Raw genomic sequence first — 7,386 nt, forward strand, 5'->3', positions numbered from 1 at the left:
TGCGGTGCTTCACGTGTATTGATGCTGAAAAGGCTATGGTGTAAAGAACTGGAGTATGGAGTGCAGAGAGAAGGAATAATTGTAAAGGCTGCCTCGAGAGATGTGAAGATTGCTAAAAATGTAATTAAATCAATAAGGTACAATGTACGTCTAGATTTGAAAAACAAGCCCCCTTGTCCATTCATTGCCAATGAACCGAGGTCACCTAATTTCAACCGTTTATGTCGAGAAAATAGCATAGTCATACACAAGAACTGCTACATCAACTGATCAAGCAACAGCAGATCAGCGTGTTTATTCATAGGAACAAAACGGTAAGCCACTTATAAATTGATGTGACGACTTGCATTGGGACATCACGTGCACCTGCGCACTTTTAGAAGCTGGGCCATTTTGCGCCTTTCTTCTTTTGCCCCGTTCACACCTTTTATTAGGAAGTGTAGACGGGTGACAGTGTAGAAGCGCACTACTTTAGCCTTCAAGTCAGCTTCATGCGCAGCACAGCCAACAATTTTGTCTTCGCCCTTCACAAGTGACAGCACATCCAAAATGCTGTTGGCATGCAGGCGGTTCAGGCTGAAGCAGTCTGTGAAGATACTCTCTAGGTAGTTGACAAAGTCAAACAGCTCGGTCGATGGATACAGCAATCCACCCTTATCAGAAAAATCTTGTAAAAGCAGACTCGACGTGTGTCCTCCCCTCTGAAGCAGGAACAAGCAGGAAGACACGACATGTGTCACACCCAGACTTCTCCACACACTTTTTGGCAACATACCCTGCCATGTGGTAAACCAGGCGCGAGTCACTTTTCTTTTGCACAAGGCTATTATGATCGACAGGGATAGCCTGCTCCTGGCTCACAGTATCTCCCTGACTGTCAAGGTCGCCTTGTGCAATGAGCTTGTCAATTGTTTCTTGCAGGCTAGTTGCTTCCGGGCACGCATCTCCTGTATCCAGAAGTGCTGTCAGTACCACTGGCTCCACACTAGAGCCAGCCACTGGTCTTGCCAACCTATAAAAGCTGAGGCAGTTGACAGTAATGAGGAACTGCTCTGGTGTGGGATGATCATTGCAGCCCGATGATTGCCGCACAATCCCGAACAGGTTCTCGACGGGGTCCTGGCTAAGATTCGCGGTCATCAGGTACTTGTAGCGGAGCTCCTTTGTGACATACTCAAGAAAGGACAGCACGCTTGACAGCGTCACACGGAAGCCGACAGCTGTTGTTTCGCTGATAAACCCAACACCACCGGCGGCGCACTCCCACTTTGTGATGTACTCAAGGAAGCTTGACAGCGCAGATGCTCCCGCTGAATTGGGCCACAGTGCTTCAGACTTGAAGCGGGATGTCATGACCTTTATCAGAGTATTCATTATTCTGAAACAGACAAAAAAAGCAAGAAAGTCATGAGTATGTCGGTTAGGAATACGAGGTAACATTAGCAGGACAGCAGTTGTACCGGCTATAATTTTTAAGACCACATCAACCACGACTTGATAATCTCCCCAGCAATCTAAGTACCTGAAGAATACTACTGTTGAATCTATGGCTCCTCTTCCATAGTCTGATTCTAAGGTGCCCTTGTAGTGATGCAGGCCACGCAACACATGGTCACCGAAGAGCTGGAAAGCCAAGGAGACTCGCATCTTTTCAAAGCTACTTGGCTCGAAATGGCGAGTTGTCAATCCTGGCATCGCCTTCAACGTTGTTCTTGTCAAGATTGAAGGCTTCCTTGACGAAGTACGTAGATACCTGCATTGTTAATAAAACCATGCTAAGTTGCTTCCCACACATTTTAAGTAAACCCATAAAAAGAAAAGAACCCTTACCCGTCCATCTGGTGTGGTGAAGCCACCCTTCAGCAGGGAGTTTCGAAGGCATTTCACCAGGTGGGGGAAATCTGACAGAAAATCGTAACAACAGGGTGCTGGACTCTGCAGATAATCTTCCTGGTGGATCCTCGAATGCCCATCAATGTCCACATCTTCCTATTCCCGGTGGCCCCATCGCAAGTCACAAAGTGGATGAAGAGTCCTGCTTTCTCGGCCAAAATTGTCGCCTCGACAAGAATTTTGCAGAGAAGCTCCCCTTTCACATTTTCATTTGCAGCGAAAACTCCCAGGATCTGGGAGAACTTTCCTGGAAACGGAACGAACATCACCGCCATGCCATGGTCGCACGGAAGGTTAGCATCCTTGGCAGGTGTGAAGGGTCCCAAATCCACGAAGCCACGCAGCATTCCAGTTTTCACCATTGAGAAGTGTTCAGACAACTTCATCTCGTCAACAAGAAGTCCGCCGTGACGCTTGAAGGTGCCCATCGAGCTTGTTTTTGCTTCTAAAGCTTCCATCATTTTTTTACAAAAACCAAAGCCTGTTTTATAAGCAGCAGTGTACTTCTTCAGGGTGGTGTTGCTGGGTAGTACGAGGATATTTTGCTTCCTGATGTGCTTGTACAGTCTGGGACTCTTCATTTTCATTAGGATGCCCTCAAGAATCCATTCCTTTGTGAAGTGCATGCCACTCGTGCTTTTTCGTTTGGATGCTGCAAAACAATGACGCACTCTCTGTTGCTGCTTTCTTGGTAGTAGTGTGATATTCTCTTCGAATGCTTCCCTTTTAATTTTGGCGTTTGCAGCCTTCATTCTTCTACCTGTCCGTTCAAGCTCAGCACCTTCCTGCACGAGCGCCTTTGCCTTTGTAATGCGTATCTCAGCTTTTGCGCCGCTGTCATTGCTTGTTTTCGATGGTGATTCCTCAGACGAGACATCCGAGTCAGCAGGGCCTTGTGTAAGTAACGACACGAAAGACATGGTGTTCCTGAAAAAAAAATACAAATCTTAGTTGTTTGGGGAAAAACAATCCTTGTTACTGGTTATGTATTTGGATGCTGTCGGTCACACCCAAATTTTTATGTATGGACTTCACAGTTAGAAATCAAGACTTCACCATTCCAGGTGAGCCAGCAGAAACTAGACCCAGAAGTTGCTCACGGGCTCAAACATAGCACGCGTCATATCCTAAGTGTTATTACACAAGTAAGTTGTGCAGTTTCGTCATAAATGTACCCCGCAACTGTGTACAGGTACCTATTATGTTATGTAATTGTGCGTAAAAACAGAATGGACGTCTTGCCGGGCTAGGTCAGGCATACATACACATACTGCGGAGCGCGTCAAAAGGCAGTACCTAAAGGTGAACACAATGGTTTTTTAAATGTTTACGCTGAAATTCGGTTTGCACCTTTCGGTAATTACCGCACAAAGCAGTCACTTCTTGGGTAGAATGCAGTATACATTCTATGCAATCACAGAATCTGCATGCGACCTTAATGCCATATTTACCTTCGCTAGCTGTCATCCCTGTGCACTTCTTGTTGTAGAAAGAGCCACGAATGACATTTGTCTGACCCAGAAGCTTCGTCGTTAGGTCCCCTTCGGTTACAGCAGAAGTGGAGAGCGCACCTGGACACTTCAGCAGTTCAGATGCGTGAAGAAGGGCTTGCTCTGCCTGCAGCACAGTTCTCAAAATTCCTTCGGTGACGAGTTTTCCATTGAGGAATGTTTTGAAAGTGGCCTGCTTGGCCGGGTTGAAATAAAAGAGACCTGCTCTTTCTGACGTAACTGTGCCGGAGCACGTTTCCAAGTTTGAGAGTGTGTACACAACGCCGTCAAAGCCAGGAAACTGGTGCACCGACCAATATTTAGTCGGCGTCTTCAGTTCTCGCAAGTTGTCGAGTCCCACCGGTACACAGTCTTCACTTTCGAGGCACTCGTCAACAGTAGTGGGTGCGTCATTGCAGGCTTTCTTCCCGTTGTGGGTTTCGGGCACGGCAGGCGCTTCATGTTTTCGAGGAGCGCGTTTGGGCGGAGCTTTCGAGCTCAGATATTTCGGAGCGTTAGGCAAGACTGTGGGAACTGCATCTGGCGACAGCGAGGGCACACCGCGGGTGATTCTAACTTCTTGGTCGCCGACAACGTGCACATAGTCACGCTGTATGAAGCGTTACTCAAAGTGAAGCTCACATACCGCACAGGTCTCTTCAAGCGGTTTATCTCCACGATGAAGGTTTCTTTCCCATATTTTTCTCCTGTTTTCATCCTTCGGAACGCTGAAGAGCGACAGCTTTCTCTCCGTTTTGACGCCTGCGTAGCCGGTGCGGCATCCCGGAGCGTAACAGTGCCGATGCCTTGCTTTAGGCATTACGAAGGCGTAGAAACTGGTTATCCAAGCCTCATCACATCACAAACAGAAGCAGCGGACCCGCACATGTTTTAGACAAGCGACTGAGTCACAGAACAGGGAGGATTTTAGAGAAGCAAAGGTCTAGCTTAGAGTTCCTGTATATAGCTCCCGCAGGGAGCTAAGAGTTGCGCGACCCGTTTCCACGCACCGCCGTGATTGCGACACTACGGTTATCCATGCCGCGCAGAGAAGCCCCCACTACGGCTGCGCCGCAGCCGCCGACGTGGGCGGCACCGCGCCCCGCCCAGGAACAGCAGCAGCAGAAGCGTGAGCGACATCGCAGGAATCCAGGGTAGCCGCCGTAAGGCGCCGCTACAGTGGCTAGAATAGGGAAGTGTGACGAAGGCGCCGCGGCTCGCGTGCGCTTCTTGGATGCAACCGCGCGGTGGCGCTGACGCTCGTTTTCACGTCGCCCGACGTGCCGGTCAACGACGCGTCAGTTGCAGTCCGATAAGCTCCGTGGTTAGCGACGCATTTTTTTGCCTCAGATTATTTCACAGTTATTAATATACGCTTCCTAATACAGAACACGTTATTTGTATCGAAGTATATGCCGTCTTGAAATGCTCTCGCGCAAGCGGCCAGCCGGGAAACTTCTGAGTTTCGCTTCATTATAGTCGCTTTTCGCGCACAAATGTGAAGGCGCAGGCACAGCCCCCAAACAAAAAGCGGTCTGTGAAAGGGAAGTTGCAATTAGATTATTGAATTCTTTGGCATGGATAGTCACCTTGGGTCACTGAATATTTACATTTCTGCACAATTTATTGGACACTTTTCTATGCCGATTATAATTTAATGAAACCGGGTGTAGTTATCGAAATGTTACAGCAACGGATGAATGTTTTATCAATCACTTTACTTTCCATACTGTCGGTTGTGGCTGCATTCAGCTAAGAAAACACATATTAGTTTCGAGCTCGTTTCGTTTTTTTTTTTGAGACAGTAATTAAGTAAAACACGATATATTTGACAAGCATAAAAGGTTTGATTGAATAAATTCATCACTTTACTTTCCATACTGTCGGTTGTGGCTGCATTCAGCTAAGAAAACACATATTAGTTTCGAGCTCGTTTCGTTTTTTTTTTTGAGACAGTAATTAACTAAAACACGATTTATTTGACAAGCATAAAAGGTTTGATTGAATACATTCATATTAGCAAAGCATAATTGACAAGACCAAAAGAAACCCCTTTAAATTCAATTTGTTTTATAAATAGGTTTGCCTGAAGAATGAAGAAATTCATATTACGATACGTAATTGAAGAAATGATAAAACCAACGCTGACGCTTAATTGACACCTGCTAATTGTTATGTAAGTAATAACGATAACAATAAATGTTTCGTTTCGCATACTTCTCTATTTATAATTACCAGAAACAATAAGCAAAAAGGCAGTTTGACAAATCCTCACCGCTGACAGTTTTTCAGAGAAAGCATTAAGATTTTATATTCACCTAATTACTCTTCAATTTCTCATCCTAATTTAACCGAACTCTTTCATTTATGCCCTGCGGTGAAATAAATGTTCTTAAAATGTGCTTGCCTGACGATGACATTTCGGTAACCTAGAGAGTTGGCGGCAATATGCGCGGGGGCGTCGTTTAATTCGTCCAGTGACAACCCTTCCATATTCGCGGCATATTTTTGTGGAGGCGCAACTTTATTTGTTTTTCCAACCTTCCATTTGGTTTTCTCTTCTTGGGCACTGGCTTTGAGAGGCAATGTGGCACGTTTGGGAAGATCGTTGGGCTCGCATCCGGCTGGAGAAACGGCATGCACAACATTCAAGGTGAGATGGTGCACCAGCGCGCAGCATTTTACCTTGGGTGTAGCGTTCAAATTGACGCGCGACGCTAATTGCGGATCGAAATGCTCGAGCGGCTTGTTGGCTCGAGGTGTGTTGCCCTGCCACTTGAGCCACGTTTACTCGCCTTCCGACACCCCGAAAATCAACTTCTGGAACCATGCATTTATTACCCGTCGTGCAACCAAGCACAAAACACTGACTCTAAAGTCAGCGGCTTATCCCAGACAAAATTTCAGCACCGCATCTAGCATAACTCTGACGAAGCGCGATGAAAATTTAGAACGAAAAGATCGCAAAACGCGCTTGCGGCCATGTATCGCGCGCTCAGCTCGACGTGTAAACGACCGCTAGCGCCATCTCGCGGATGCATGAAAAGCGGCGACGGCGGTGGCCATAGGAGCCCACCGGCGGTAATCACACTTCCCTCTTCTAGCCACTGTAGCGCCGCCTACCGAAGCGCCCCCACTGCGCGTCGGCCGCCGTCAGAAGCGTGGCGGCGAGGCTCCTTCACTCGCGACGGGCGGCTTTCCCGCAGCAATCCGGATAACAAAGATGGCGGTCGGTCGCGCAACTCTTAGCTCCCTGCGGGAGCTATATACAGGAACTCTAGTCTAGCTTTGCCTGTACTGCCAGAAAAAGCGTAGTGGCGGCGTCGTGAACTACCGAGGACGCCCGCTTGATGGCGCTGTAAACACGGCTTTATAAACATGGCGGATGCTTTTTGCACAGGCCGCTTGAGCTCCTTAATAACATGGCTGCCCTCGCACGCTAACCGCCAGCTCGCTGCTCCATGGCCGGACTCGACTCTCCTGCTCCCGCGCGCGAAAGGAGCGTCGAGTCCGGCCGTGGCTGCTCCTGCTGGTTCCTGGCTGGCACGCTGGCCGTGTGTTTACTTGCGCCGCGCTAGTGAAGTGATGTTACGCCAGGTGACCAGATGGCCTCGACTGGCACAGACCACAGTGAGCAGCAAGTGAGAACAAATCGTTTATTGACATCCGCAAGTTTACAGAGGCCAGGACATCATTTCATTTCGATCGCTGCAATTGTACGTCGCTTTCGTGAAAACATTTTTTTTGCCATAACAACTCGTTCACTTGCGCTAAGATTTCGAATGAAGGGCACAAATGAGGTATTGACGGCGATAACGGTTTCGTTTGCACCTTATTTCTATCGGAGTGCATAACACTCACCTTCGGTTGGTAGAATCAAATATTCTGGCCTCGACAGCTGTCTTCCGATGCGGAATTTCCCACATTTGTCACTCCCCAAGCACTCAATTCCCGTGTTTTGCCAGTCCTCTCAACAACTGATGGACGCAAAAGCACATAACAG

General features: G+C 47.8%; 1 pseudogene; it reads right to left on the bottom strand.

Moving 5' to 3' along the window:
- Window positions 1-1,775: 1,775 nt before the first annotated feature.
- Window positions 1,776-4,203, bottom strand: LOC144174617 (uncharacterized; annotated as a pseudogene).
- Window positions 4,204-7,386: the final 3,183 nt, after the last annotated feature.

Source organism: Haemaphysalis longicornis, unplaced genomic scaffold (assembly GCF_048455015.1).
Source record: "Haemaphysalis longicornis isolate Haplotype H1 unplaced genomic scaffold, Haemaphysalis longicornis Haplotype H1 scaffold_1, whole genome shotgun sequence".
In the NCBI taxonomy this organism is placed as follows: Eukaryota; Metazoa; Arthropoda; class Arachnida; order Ixodida; family Ixodidae; genus Haemaphysalis; species Haemaphysalis longicornis.